This window comes from Mytilus galloprovincialis, chromosome 10, assembly GCF_965363235.1.
Source record: "Mytilus galloprovincialis chromosome 10, xbMytGall1.hap1.1, whole genome shotgun sequence".
Lineage (NCBI taxonomy): Eukaryota > Metazoa > Mollusca > Bivalvia > Mytilida > Mytilidae > Mytilus > Mytilus galloprovincialis.
The window spans coordinates 12,279,344-12,295,259 of NC_134847.1; the positions used below are offsets into that span (position 1 = coordinate 12,279,344).

The 15,916-nt window shown below is 33.1% G+C and overlaps 1 protein-coding gene across 1 annotated transcript in view; it reads right to left on the bottom strand.

Annotated features, from left to right (window-relative positions):
- The window catches only part of LOC143049857 (uncharacterized), a 38,778-nt gene extending 36,623 nt beyond the window's left edge, over positions 1–2,155 (bottom strand). Inside the window, exon 1 of the mRNA XM_076223620.1 lies at positions 2,033–2,155. The gene's annotated coding sequence lies outside the window, so the exon portion shown is untranslated. The remainder of the gene's footprint in view (positions 1–2,032) is intronic.
- Between the last annotated feature and the right edge of the window lie 13,761 nt (positions 2,156–15,916).

Here is a 15,916-nt window from a genome sequence, read left to right on the forward strand (position 1 = left end):
CACTCTCTACTGTCCTTATCTATTATTCTATATTCTGCTACTCCATCCAGATTATCGTGTATACCATGAGGGTTCGGATTTGGGGTGGGGGGGGGGGGGGTGTTTATTTCTGTATTCTTTAAATTGTTATGTCACGTTTCCTCCGTGACTTTTTTTCCTTTAACCTTTAATTTATCTTACTCATTATTCTTTCTCTATTCTTTATATTTCAGCATCCCAATATATTCTACTTACTGATGTTTAGTTACATTACGATGTTTATCTCTGATCTATATACTGGTTACCAATGTAGATGACAAATTGGTGTCATTCATGACAATTAAACAGAATCCACATGACATATGCGACCATTCTTGGATGAAATTAACATTACTTTAATATTACACTTTTTGAAACCGTTTTTATCAATTTTCAATTTCCATTGTTTAAATTGTTCATTGTTCATGTGTTGTTTCCGTATATTTTATGTTTCATTGCTCATGTGTTGTTTCCGTATATTTTATGTTTCATTGCTCGTGTGTGGTTTCCGTATATTTTGTTTCATTGCTCATGTGTTGTTTCCGTATATTTTATGTTTCATTGCTCATGTGTTGTTTCCGTATATTTTATGTTTCATTGCTCATGTGTTGTTTCCGTATATTTTAGCCGCTCGTCTTGAGCCTACCCATTTGATCCGATAACACCCCATATAGCAATAAAATTATACTTTTATTGCCATTCATAACTCTTAACAGACCAATTAACAGACTGGGTTTTATACATCCGACCCATTAACAGACCAGGTTTTAAATAAAGATTGATTTATGTCACCAAAATACAGATTTTCGTGAAGATTTTTCACATAATGATTTCATTATGGTTAACAAACATAATGACTGTCTTTTCTCGATGTTCAAAATATTGCATGCACGTAAAATCGTAAATTCAACCAACGTGTCATTTTGTGTACAGTTTGTGTGTGTAAAATATGTATAAATTTATTGATGAGTAACCCGCCTTTTCATTTTATACATCGTACATTGAAGCTAGAAAAATAATAATTACACCACTGGATTCAGTACATTGAATTGTTTTGTTAGACATGAATATTTTTTATGATAAAAATATATTTAAAAAGTTATACAATGAAACATGCTGAACTTTCAATGATTTTCTCGATAACACCTGATTAACAGACTTTAGCCAACCCGATTAACAGACCAACTGCCGATATAGCCGCATACTCAATATAGATTAACCGACCAATCTCTCGGTTAGCCGAGTGTCGGCCGTGCAGATATTCTTTCACGATCATTTCTCTCGTTAAACCGAATGACACCCGTGTCATTATAGAACGTAATTCTAATTTCCTTAAGCAATTGCATTAATCAATAAAACTTATCATTCATGATAACAGGAGGTCCTACAATAAATTGTACAGGTGAATTAAATAAAAAAAATTGATGAAATTCGTGTTTTTATGATCCTCGCTTAGAAAATGTTATTATGATAATTGAATGCTTCTTTTTGTAACTTCATAGGGTTGTAAAAGCGTTGACCGTGCGCACACTTTTAGATAAAGGGCTTCCAAATGTACGCTGGTCAACACTTTTACAACCCTATCAAGTTACAAAAAGAAGCGTTCAAGACTTATTTGAATACGAAGATTTACGTGTTACATATATTTTACAGAACAACCGATCAATGCACACACTACACTAATCCACACTACAATTATTTCTAGAACTGTTACGTGTGTTTTTTGCCACGTATTCAAGTATTGACTCACACAGGTCACAGTTACAGATTTGTAGCAAGACAGCAATTAAAATAAAAATTTTCTTGTAATTCTGTTTGCAAGATTAATTTAGAAATAACTTTGAAATTATAGTCCAATAAATCGTTGCAATCAATCGTTAAATAAAAGAGTTACATGCATGGTCATGAATATTTAATCAAAGCAGTTGACAAAATAAAAAAATACTTTAAAGATAATAATCAACAGAATAACCGTTATCATATGTCAGAATCTCATTAGATAAATGAAACTTACTTATTGATGTTTTGTGTAGAAGTCAATGTTGCTACTCGCCATTGTTATGCAATTGAATTCCACGTAGTTTGTTTATTTTCAGTAGATTACGTAATTTCTGAAAAGTCATTAAGTAGAAAGTGAACGTGTTAAGAAAGTACGAGTGGCCGTTCATGTCATTTGCGCGATTATATTTATAATAAATAATATGAAATAAATCTGATGACATACTTCGTACACTTTGTTATTTTGTTATTTCTTCATCTTCATTTTCTTCGAGTTGATAAGTATATCATAACATTGTAGCTATGTATTTATCAATTTATTCATAAATCAAGATCAAAAGAAGAAATTTAAACTGTCAGTTGAAACAGACAAACACATTTTTGATATTTTGTAAATTATATTTAACTTTGTTTAAGTGTATATTAAAACGTTTAATCCCGCTGCAATTGTTTGTCAGTAGTATGATGTTCAGTGGCTTGTTTGTGGGGTTCATAAATGTTTCTCTTTTCTCGTTTTTATATAGATTAGGGGTCATAATCAACAGAATAACCGTTATCATATGTCAGAATCTCATTAGATAAATGAAACTTACTTATTGATGTTTTGTGTAGAAGTCAATGTTGCTACTCGCCATTGTTATGCAATTGAATTCCACGTAGTTTGTTTATTTTCAGTAGATTACGTAATTTCTGAAAAGTCATTAAGTAGAAAGTGAACGTGTTAAGAAAGTACGAGTGGCCGTTCATATATGTCATTTGCGCGATTATATTTATAATAAATAATATGAAATAAATCTGATGACATACTTCGTACACTTTGTTATTTTGTTATTTCTTCATCTTCATTTTCTTCGAGTTGATAAGTATATCATAACATTGTAGCTATGTATTTATCAATTTATTCATAAATCAAGATCAAAAGAAGAAATTTAAACTGTCAGTTGAAACAGACAAACACATTTTTGATATTTTGTAAATTATATTTAACTTTGTTTAAGTGTATATTAAAACGTTTAATCCCGCTGCAATTGTTTTTCAGTAATATGATGTTCAGTGGCTTGTTTGTGGGGTTCATAAATGTTTCTCTTTTCTCGTTTTTATATAGATTAGGGGTCATCCATAATTGTCAACCATTTTCCAAAGTGTACAAAACGTACAAAACGTACACTTGGGGGGAGGGGGTTAAAAAATCAACATTTTTACCGTACGCTTTTTTTTTTTTATTTCCAGAATTTATTTCGTTTCCGTAGGGAAGGTCGATGTATAAAATCGAGAATTTGCTTGGGTTTGTTTCTCTTCTTATTTCTTCTTTATTATTTTCACTTGATAATTTTTATTTCGATATCATAATTCTCCTCAATCCGGATTGAACGATTAAAAGATCAAATCATATGAAAACTAAATATTTCAAAAATGAAAACTTGTAAAAAATTTAAACAAAAAGTTTGCAAGCATTTCTCAGTACCCCCGATTGTCAATTTCACCTGCTTTATTATGGATTGCTATCGTTTCACTCTGTTTAATAAACAAAACTAAATTCTTTGAATGTTTTGATTTTGGCAAGATGCCATTTTGTGAAAAGATTTTAAACTGGTCCTTCTATTAATTTCCTTGTAATGTATTCCAAAACAGTAAACCAGTAAACCGGAAGTAAACTTATTTTTCGTAGAACAAGCCTCCTTTAATTAGGAGCACCTCAATATGAAGTTTAACCTTAACCTTAAAAATTATCCAATATATGTACACGTTACAGTATATATACATAAACGATAATAGTGCCATGAATGGCATATTTACGGGGACCTTTTAAATAGAAATACAGGCGGGAAATTTAAAAACTTAAAATGTTTTAAAACATTACACTTTTATTGATTGCTGTCTTGAGCTCTGATTCCATCAACAACTGTCAGTCCATACTTTACCAATGCAATATAACCATGCATTTCCCTTTCTTTGATTCTTAGCATAGTTTATGTGCCCTTTTGTTAATCTTTTGCATGCTCTAGGTGCCCTTTCTCATTGGAGTTCCCACTGTGTAATAGGGGAAACGCTAATCTTTGAACTCTTTTTTCTAACAAAACACAAGCATCACAGATAGATGTCATCAAATAAAACAGTCAGATATGTTTTAGTTTATTTTCAATGCAAATTTCTATATTAAACTAAAATATAATAAACAGGATCTTCTTTTTATTCAGAATGATTGATTCCTCTCTTGAAATCTGAAAATGGATGATGTACACTTTTTGAGGGAGGGTGGGGGGTCTGAAAAAGTGTACGTTTTGTACACTTTGGAAAATGGTTGACAATTATGGATGACCCCTTAGACCGTTTGTTTTCCAGTTTGAATGCTTTCACACTAGAAATTTTCGGGGACCTTTATAGTTTGCTGTTCGGTTACCTGACCTATAATTGTTTACTTTTTAAATTGTGACTTGGATGGAGAGTTGTCTCAGTGGCACTCATACCACATCTTCCTATATCTATGAATAATAACCTTCAAAATTACAGCACAGATACAGTTACGAATACAGAATTTAAAAAAAGGGGGTTAGCTGTTCACACAGTTAGTCAAGTAAACAGGGACTAGTAAATGGCGAAACAAAAAAATAATATCATTATGTAACAAAACTAAACAGTACAAAACAAAATATGGAGAAGCCGAACGAAACGAAATTGAATTCACAAAAAAGAACCGGAACGAATGAACATAAATTAAACGATTTATTTTAAGAATTCCATTTTCCTAATTTCAAAGATCGATCTGTACTAAACACCATCTTATATCCACGGGCGTATAATTTTTACACCAAAAAGCTAATTTTCGCTACATTTCAGGTATGATAATTGTTTTCTTGTCTTGGGGGCGTTAGGCGGGGGTTGGGGCAGATTGGTTGATTTATTTACTCTACCGTTACGTATGAATTTTTGAAGACCATACGCGGTGGCTCAGAGGTTACTCTGTTTGACGTTTATATAAAAGGAAATCATATATCAGTTCCTGTTATCTTTATACTATATATAGATTCAAACAAGAACAACTGAGTTTTATGATGCAAACAAATAGTAATGATTAAGTGTCTCAATCGTATGACTAATTTCAAACTACAAAAGAGGGGCATTAAAACTTGTAGATCGACAATGAACTGACAACGCTATGGCTAAAACAGAAAAAGACAGTTAAATAATAATACACAATACTCAATATAGAAGTCTAAAGACTAAGCAGCACGAAAATAATCTGTGAAAGGGATATTCCGAAACGGTGAACCAACTCGTGGTGGGTTCTGTAAAATTTTCGAAGGGATGATTTCAAATTCACCATTTAGACCTTTTTGTTTAATAGCTCCCTTGTGAGTAGTAACCCTCTATCAAGAAAATCATGATAGGAAATTCAACCCCGGTAATATCAATTGGGAGATTATAGATATATATATATAAGCCCAGGTGGTCGTGTGGTCTAGCGGGACGGCTACAGTGCAGGCGATTTGGTGTCACGATATCTCAGTAGCATGGGTTCGAATCCCGGCGAGGGAAGAACAAAAAATTTGCGAAAGCAAATTTACAGATCTAACATTGTTGGGTTGTTGTTTAGACGAATTGTATATACATAATGTACACAGCCATGTATCACCATCATTGCTGGTGATCCGATGGATAAATTTGTTGTAGAGTTGTCACTGACTCAGACGTACTTATTAATATAATTATTTTCTGTGACTGTATCTTGCATTTATTTGTAGGATCCTTTACTATAGATAATTGAGCTGATCTGTAACAAAAACATCTCCATGCCTTATATTTCATGTACTGTAGTACACCGCTAGATTAAAACTGACGAGGGAAGGTAACACACGGCCACCGAAAGCTTTATTATTTGTGAAGCCCAGGTGGTCGTGTGGTCTAGCGGAACGTCTACAGTGCAGTCGATTTGGTGTCACGATATCTCAGTAGCGTGGGTTCGAATCCCGGCGAGGGAAGAACAAATAATTTGCGAAAGCAAATTTACAGATCTAACATTGTTGGGTTGATGTTTAGACGAGTTGTTTATATATATCCTTTATCTCTAGTTCGATGGAATAGATGTGTTTAACATAGTCACCAAATTTGGAATTATTTATTATAGGTTTGTTATGCTTGGGAGTAGTTCCCTGCCTTTAATCTGTTTGGCTCTGACAGATGTAACAAGAATGTCTTAGATACCAGAAAGACTAGACTAGTTTTAAACTATTCACGTGTGTTTTGGACGCAAATGAAATATGGGTTGTCGCGCATATATACATTTTTTTTTTATTTGCAAACTGATAGCCAATTGTTGCAAACTACAAAACATCGTAAATTATACATGACTTAACGGTTTAAAACACATTCATGCGGAATCTTTTCGCTACAATTTGTTTACTGAAAAAAGACCCTCCAACATGTGACCTACCCTTTTACTGTACTTGAAGTCGTAAACATATTTTTTCCAATACAACATATCTTTCCGCAATAGTTCAAACACCTTTTATATTCTGAAATTCTCAATACGACTGATCTTTCCGCAATAGTTCAAACACCTTTTATATTCTGAAATTCTCAATTCGACTGATCTTTCCGCAATAGTTCAAACACCTTTTATATTCTGAAAGCTTGATAAGTTTAATTATTTTGTTCCTTCTGTCGTTTAACAATTCTGTTGAACTATCTCTTATTTAAAGGAATGCGCGGGTTATCTAGTGTGCACCACATTTTTAATTTTATTTTTTCATAGACAGAAAAAATATTATAGTTTTTTTTTTTATAATTTAATTCAAAATTCCATTTTAAACCGGAAAAAACTATGAAAAAAACGTTGATGACGTCACGATCACATGACTAAATTATGTATTAATGAGCTGATAAACACGGTGCATTACTTTTGCGCGCATTTTTTTGACAGGTAAACTCCGGTAAAATACAGATAATAACACAAACACGGTGCATTACGTTTGCGCGCATTATCATAACATTTGCGCGCAAAAATCATTACGTTTGCGCACAGCTTTTTGTTACCTTTGCGCGCATTTTTTTTTACAGGTAAACTCATGTAAACTCAGGTAAAATACAGATAATAACACTTATTTATTTACTAATTCGTTCAATTATTAACAAATATAAGTACCCCTTCTGTTAGTCTAAGTCCCCTGCTCACCAACGAGGAGTTGGAAGTGGGATATCGAGCAACGGACTAATTTCATAGGTCTGGCTGCCGTTTCATAAAACGATCGTTAGCGTACGTTTGAACGTTAACCAAACGTAACGCTAAAATTCCGTTTCATAAAACAATCGTACTTTGCGATGGTCGTACATTGCGTGTGAATCGCGAACGCTATTTGCGTGTGATTAAACCTGTCTCAAAGCGATCGTTAAATAAAAGATGGCCATCGCTTTGCATACTTAGGGGTACAACCGACGCCGAATTTTAAGACGACAAAAGGTTTTCAGGGAAAGATTGAAATCAGTGACAATTTAAATGACACTTATATCATATCTCGCTAACGTCTTGGTAGACAGGGCTTATTTAAGTTTGCAGAAACGCTTTTACCACGCCTTGAAAGGACGATTTTGGTAAATTTCTCCAACTCTGACCTCCGTTCACACTGACTTTCGAGTAAAGTAAAAGATAATTTGCATGCTATGTACTTACAATTCATATGTATAACAAGTTATTTCAACAGAACAATCAGAAATATTTGGACCAAACCATTTGTTTGTGATATATGAACAAAAATGTCTAGACAATAAATTTTATACCAATGTTTACTGTTGACGCTACTAAAAGGTGTCTTCTGTCACGTCCGCGTCTTTGGCAGGGAGTGCTTGTTTGTCCAATTATAATAACTCCGGTTGAAATATTATATTTTCTTTTTTTTTGTTATTTCGAGGGCATTTGAAACTATCTAAATCTATCAGTAGCTGTTAATTAAAAAAAAAAAAAAAGCAGCAATCTTTAATGAAGATATGGGAAGAGTATATTAAAAAAAAACTTGTCAAATATTTTGATACTGCGCGGGATTCAACATTAAGGTTCGATGGATACCAATTTTCATGGCTTTCATGGGTACAAGTGAACCAATATTTTAAGTCAACGAATTAATTTTTTTCTATAGGCTTTGTATGCATAAATTGTCAAAACCACGAAATCAATAGATGAAAAATAAACATAAAATTGGAACTTGGACAATCAAAATTCGGGTATGCAACAACACAGACCGGTCCTAAATCCTATTAAAATTGTTTCAATCGTTAGTCTATATATAATAGAAATAGCTTTTGCAAATGTTATTATTACTATCATATGAATATGAGTATGGTACGATAGTCAAAAAAGGAACAATTACCGAACATATTAACCTAAATACTGGTGCTTTAAAGTTTTAAACAATGAGAAAAAAAAAACGAAATAAACAATTAAAAGAAAGCCATTTAGTTTAAATATATCTCATCTGCAAAAGTAGCAAAATGGATATAGATATGAACAAAGAAAAACATTTTATAATGACGATAACCGAAAAGGAATACATGTTATACAAAAATCAAAACTCTTTCTCTAGCGATGTTATGCTGCTGTCAGCGTAAAAGTGTAATGTTAACTGAAAAAATAATCCATTTATCAGTAAACTACATGATTAAAAAAAGCCTTAGATGTTATTTCTTGGTCTTCAAGATGAGCTTCTGTCTAATTTCCATAACAATCAAGGAAGGTGCACAAATTTGTCATGTCAAAAAATGTAATCCAAGACTTTCTGTAAATGTAAACTGTAATATTCAAAGTCCATTCATCAGAAATATACTATCATGTATAAACGAAAAAAATAATTATATTTTCAAACATTTGCTTCAGACATTTTAAAAAGTCATTCAAACACTTCAGAAAAATTTCAACCCTAGACTGTATCTACTTGTTAATTGTAAAAGAAAGTCTATTTACCAGTAAAAAACGGAAAATGAAAAAAAAATATTTTCCAACGCAATCTGAATATTGTCTTTTGGTCATAAACATGATAAACATGATAAAGAACCTTCTGTCCAATTTCATGAAATTATATGAAGAGCTGACAAAGTTACTGATGTTTCAAACAAACTATAACCTGAAAGACTGTACCTACATTTGTAAATGTTGACCCGACGATGACGACGTAATCTATTATTGGTATGTCCCGCTTTATTAATAAATTTCACAGGCTCGACAAAAAGGGTGGAAATTCAATGTACATGTACAAGACTGGTCTGGATTGGAATGAGAGAATTTAAGAATTCATCATTTTTTAAAAATTGAATGTTTTGAATCGTTGTATTATTCTGACATAAGGTTGTAGGGACTCAGAAATGTAATGTATACATATTTACAAGAGAGTTGTCTCATTGGCACTTATACCTATCTTATATATATTTCCTGAAATGTAAGGTCACCATCAACAGCCAAGTGTAGCTCAAATGATTCACGCCATTATTCCGACAGCCCATTAGTCCGACAGCCCATTTTTCCGACAGCCCATTTGTCCGACAACCCATTAGTCCGACAGCCCATTTTTCTGACAGCCCATTTGTCCGACAACCCATTAGTCCGACAGCCCAATATTCCAACACTTTTTTAGACGGGCATTATAATGATTGGGTTAACATTGAGACATTACAATACAAATATAATATAATTATCATTATATCACCATTATATCACGATAGGTCTTAGTCAGAATCGGAGCGAAAACAAAATAGAAAGAAACAACTAACGGTTTTGAAATCAAATAAAAGTATCAAAACATGTTCTACACAAAACAAAAGAACTTACAATAAAATCTTGAGTTAAAACTTTAATGATAGAAAAAGGAAGACATTTAAAAATACCTAGAGAAAAAAGACTATGCACATCCTGTAATACAATGGAGGATGAAGCCCATTTTATTTTATACTACAAAAAAATTGCTAAACTAAGAGATAACTTTATAGGAAATGTAGTTAAACATATGCCAGATTTTATGTCCTGGCAAGAAAATGAAAAAAATAAATATCTTCTTTGTCAATCAACCTCAAAAGAAGTAGAAAGCTTAGGGTCCTATTTTAAACAGGCATTAGAACTGAGGACAGGGGACTTTTGATTTATTTATAAAATATATTTATATATCATATAGATAGATTGTTTTGCTTTTTTGCTTTTTTTGTTTTCATGGTTTTATTTGTTAAATGTATTTTGTGTATGTTTATATTATTTGTCACAAACTTATTGTTCAGAGTTTATATGACAATAAATATTTGAATTTGAATTTGAATTAAAACAAATTCCGAAGATTTATCATGTTTATCTAACTTTTTAAAGTTCTGATCGTTATTGGAAGTGCTTTGTACTTTTTCCGTATTTCGTGGATTCACATTCCCGAACATGATATTCATAAAATCGCACGGGTGGCGTATTTGTAGAAGCTGGAATTGCTCTTCTTTTTGGAACACATATTTCGTCATATGTGTCATCTTATTTTCTTTGGACCTGGATTGAATTTGTGTTTTTATTTTCAGTCTCATTTTGACTGACGCTACATTAGTGCTAATTTCAGCGACAAAATTAATTTAAATAAAACTCAGACAAGTGATATCAGGGGTAGAAAGTGTTGCGACCAAAGAGGGCGGGTAGTGTTATCCAATTCTGATATATTTATTTTTGTAGTTTATATAGGTGAAACCTCACTCCCCTGATAGAGGTTTCCAGATTTGCTACCGTACCAACCGTAGTACGAAGTGGGAGCCGTCATTTAAATTTTGAAAATTATTGATGTATACACTTTATATCAACAAATGTTTTAGGAATCATATGCAGAACTGTTTAGAGAATTTTTAGCTGTAATTTGGGACTAATTTCATGTGGTTTCTTCTTGTATTCGTAGAAAACAATAATGTGTGCACTCGATTATGCTTTCAAGCAACCGTTGCAAGTAACCGTCGGTACGAAAGGTTTATAGTTAAGAGTTATTTCCCAATGAAACTACATAGATACAAAGGAGCTAAATTACAAAACAAATTTAAAACTTTATAAATTTTGTTTGTAATAACTTTATGTATCATTATAAAATGTTAAAGTTTTGTATTTATTTTGGTAAGTTGTTAGAAAACATGATCAAATAAAATGTATTTGAACGAAATAAATTGACCTTAATAACAAAAGAAAAATGACAAAATTAATATAAAACCAAATCACTGTTCTGTCAGTGCGCGACAGGTCTGTTACACTTGTCAAGAGATATAAGAATCAAGATAAAAAAAGTCCAGAGAGACATAATCAGACATACTTCCAAAAAATTTATACTCTGTTACAAGAAACCGAAGGTGTCAAAACGCATGATTTCTTATTTCTGTACTGATTATGTATGTCATTATACTTAATAACATTGCCTTGTGATAATTTTGTGTAATATGTAATATATCTGTTGTAAATATATGTTGAAGAATTGATTAAAGATAATAAAAAAAAAAATCAGACATCCGGAATGAAGTTATAAAAAATACAAGGTCGTTTACATCTTCAATTTGAACAATTATGCATAGAGATATGGCTGATATCGTATTTACTTGGCATCCTTCCTTTTTGGACAATTATCTTTACCGTCGGGCTTAAAGTTTTTCTTTATAAAAAAAACCCCTCATAAAATTAATATGCTCTATAAATTTTAGAAACATGCCCTTTTTAATATCTTTTTCGCAGTAAGCCGAAAGAGAAAACTCAGAAAAAATGAAGTTAAACTATTTTTTAAAAGTAATATCGTATTCATGATACTAGTACATATAAACCTGAACCAAATTACTAGAAACATTTACCAACCGATGAAAATGATCCTTAATTTTGAGTCCATAAATCAGTTGTAAATGGTGCAAAAGACATTATATAGCAACACAGTATTTTCCGTAGAACATTACGAAGAGTTAGAAAGACATATTCATATTGCATTAGACTAAGTGTAAATATAGCGTCAAATTATGGCTGTTATCAGTGAACAAAATACGCTGTGTTGTATGAAGTTTTTCTGGCAATGCTGTACGACCAAAGGATTAATGGATGGATATTGGTTTAATATTACCCCTCGTAGATTATATTATACTACTCGCAGGCATGTGCAATTTTACTCGCGACAATATTTACAAATATTAATGTAATAACAATATCTAGTGACATAATAATAATAAGCTGACACGATGAAGTAACATCGTGATGATAAATATTTCTACTCAAAAAATGGTTTTCGTTAGTGTCATAAAATTTATATTCTTACAATTAATATAATCAACAATTTTATTAAAAGTTCAGTGACAAAATATAAGTAAAAAGATAGATCGATAGTTTTACAATGTGTGTTGCGTTTTATGAAAAAATGTTGCTCAAATGATCGAAAAGATAGCTTAATTAATAAAAATTTATTTTAATGAGAAATCAACACAATTTTGAACTCATTTTTGCCATTAGCACGTGTACTAGTTCAGTGACGCATCCAGAACTTTTCATAAGGAGGGGGGGGGGGGGGGGGGGGCTCCATCCATGCTTCAGTGATTCCCTATATAATCAACCATTTTTATCCCCGAAATACGGGGGAGGTCCCCAAGCCCCCCTTCCCCTGGATCCGTCTATGTAGCCATTAACGACCCCAGTAAGGTTCAAGTAAGATATTATTAAGTAATTTCTAATTATTCCAATTTATATTTCAGTATTAGATTTTATTCTAATCCTTTTCTTAATATACAAAAACAGAATAGCTATACAGAAACGCAAATCTATATTTAGAATATAAAGGTCGAGGCAACTCAGTGCCAGTAAGGACTGTTTGATTCATTCTCTTGGGCACAGAATAAATTTTATCGTATAAAATCACATGCAAGGTTTTCTAGAAGCAGTGAAATCGTAATAAAATAAAAGATAACGGTTTTTATCACTGATATGCAATTTTGTTTCTCTATTTTTATCATGATACATACAATAATCTCATGCATTAAATGAAACCTCCCAAACAGCACCAACGGTTGTGTTACGTACCAACCGTACCTGATACGTAGCAAATCTGGAAACCTCTGATACGCGAGAGGGAGAAACCGAAGATCTCAGTCTAATGAAAAAATATAGATCAAAACAACAACAAAGAGCAGTGAACTAGAACAGCACAGAATGACAAACGCCGAAATATAAAGATCAATAAAATACCGAGACCCGTAAAACGAAAGAGGGACGAAGGCAAGGACTGCACAGGTGTAATAAGTATGTGTATAAACTCCAATATACTGAGACAAATATCCCGCATGAGAAGAAGAATCGAAATGAAAACGGATAATTACAAATATTATAGAGAACGTAGTTGGTCTTTTTAGAGAAAATTTACACATATACTAAAGACAGATGCATTGTCGGAATAACGGGCTTTCGGAATATTAGGCTGTCGGAGTAATGGGCTGTCGGAATAGTGGACTGTCGGTGTAATGGGCTGTAGGAATGATGGTTGTTGGACTAACGGGATGTCACCATATCGGCAATGATATAGCATACATTTGTACATCTTTCTAATTAATAAAATTTATTTCGCTTCATTGTGAAAATGGAACATAAAAATTGTGAAAACGTTATTCATGCGAAAGCCATGTAAAAGAGGATCGTAATGGGTGTACCTTTATGACGAATAACGGTGAAAAAATTCTTGCAAAATGACATGAACTGTAATGTCCGGTGCATGACCATTTTCTTAATGACGTTTAAAAAAATCGACTGCTTTTGATAATTTTTTGTTTCCCAAAATAACTGTAACGATTAATTATTTAATATCTCCGAATCTCGAAAATACGGTGGCATTATGCGGCTACATGTATGAAAACGAGATAACTATCTTGTGGGAACGACATATAAAGTCTATAAGTCTGTGGTGCACTGGTTGTTGTTTTTTCCTGTATATCATATTAATTGTTTACTTATGTGTGGAAGACCTAAAATTTACGTCATTTGGTCTGGAGTGGTAGTTGTCTCATTTATAATCATACTGTATTTTTGTTATTGTAACGAAGAAGCGCCAAGAAGCGACAAGAAGAATAAATTTAGCGGCACGAAAACTTAACCTAAAAAATATTTTGATTTACGGACAGTAATAAAGTTATTTTCCTTCTTTTTTTATTATATTGATAAATATTTTGCTGTCATAATATACTTTTAATTTGTACATGTACTTGTGTTTAAGAACAATTATATATTTATTTTATAATTTTTGTAACAATCTCTTTGTCTAAAATATAAGAAACTGACTGCATGCAAAATGCATTATTCGTAAACCAATGTCCAGAAAAGAAAATATTAATAAAACGTGAATATTTTTTGTGTATTGACTCTTTAATCTCTTGAAACCATGAATAAAGCAATAACAGAATACATCTTTCACATAGAGTACCTATCCTATTGAAATAGTATGGGTAATGCTAAAATAATTAAGTTACACCAAAGGATTAAACGAATCTCTTATTTGATAATATGAATATACTGCAATTTAATACCGCAGTCCTACTAGGCCACGATCGCACTACGATCTGTGAAAAAAATGCAAATTTCAATGATCGTAGTACGATCGTGTAGATCACAGTAAGGTCGTATCACGTTCGTAGTGAGGTCTTCAAAATCGTGATGAGCGTGGCCAACTTTGAACATGTTCAGAACAATCGTGGTGCGGTCGTGGCAAAATCAGGTTGTACAACATGTAGTAGAAGCGTAGTGAGGGCGCACGAAGATCGTAGTAAGATCGCAAAGGTCGCTGTACCATCGTATCGAGAGCGTGATTCTATTTGGATATACTGCGCTACTTTCTCACAGCGACGCTATTACGACCTCGCTACGACCATCACGTTCTCACCGCGACCAAACTACGCTTCCACTACGACCATACCATGCTGTTCACGACCATAGTACGATTCTAGCACGCCCTTGCCGTCCTCATCACGCTCTTCTTTCGACCTGACTACGTTCACACTACGACCATCATTCTCATTGTCAGTTTCACATAAATCATATAAAAAGCTGCCTAAATTTGTTTGTCTGATGTAATTATCTATTTGCTCTAACGGCTCAACCATGCTTCTCGTTTTTATATAGATTAGACCATTGGGTTTCCCGTTTAAATGGTTTTACACTAGTAATTTTGTGGGCTCGTTATAGCTTGCTGTTCGGTGTGAGCCTACGCTCCGTGTTGAAGGCCGTACCTTGGCCTATAATGGTTTACTTTTATAAGTTGTTACTGTACTTGGATGGAGAGTTGTCACATTAGCACTCATACCACATCTTTCTATATCTATTGACACATCTGTGTTATCTCTGCTATCGTTCACTAAAATATCGTCATTTGAGCTTTAGGGACCAGCAATAAGTTGTTATTTAGGTTGGATTGGTCGGTCCGACATCTCTGCTTGATTAGGATTCGTTACTTAGTTCCCTTTGCCTCTACATCATCCCCTACCACCACGCTCACGTCTTCTTATAGATTTTAATGGCATGACTGTATTGTTTCCGAGAAATCTACGTTTTGATCAGAAATAAAAGGAATGGAATTTTAGTGATATGGAACACGATGTTAACGTTGTTGCTAAGAACGTTGTAAGCTTGCGGTATGAACGTAGTATAATCGTGGTAAGAACGTGCTATAATCGCAGCAGAAGCGTGGTAAGATCGTGTTGCAATCGGATATGGTAGTATGGTCGTAGTGAGAACGTGAAGAGCGTAGAAAGATCTTAATAAGCGTAGTGAGGCGTAATGAGGACGTAGCAGCATCGTGAATGCCCCAGTCCCACTAGACCACGAACGCACTACGCTCACCACGATCTAAAAAAAATTAGATCACGGTGAGGTAGCGGTATGAGCGAACGACAATGTACATTT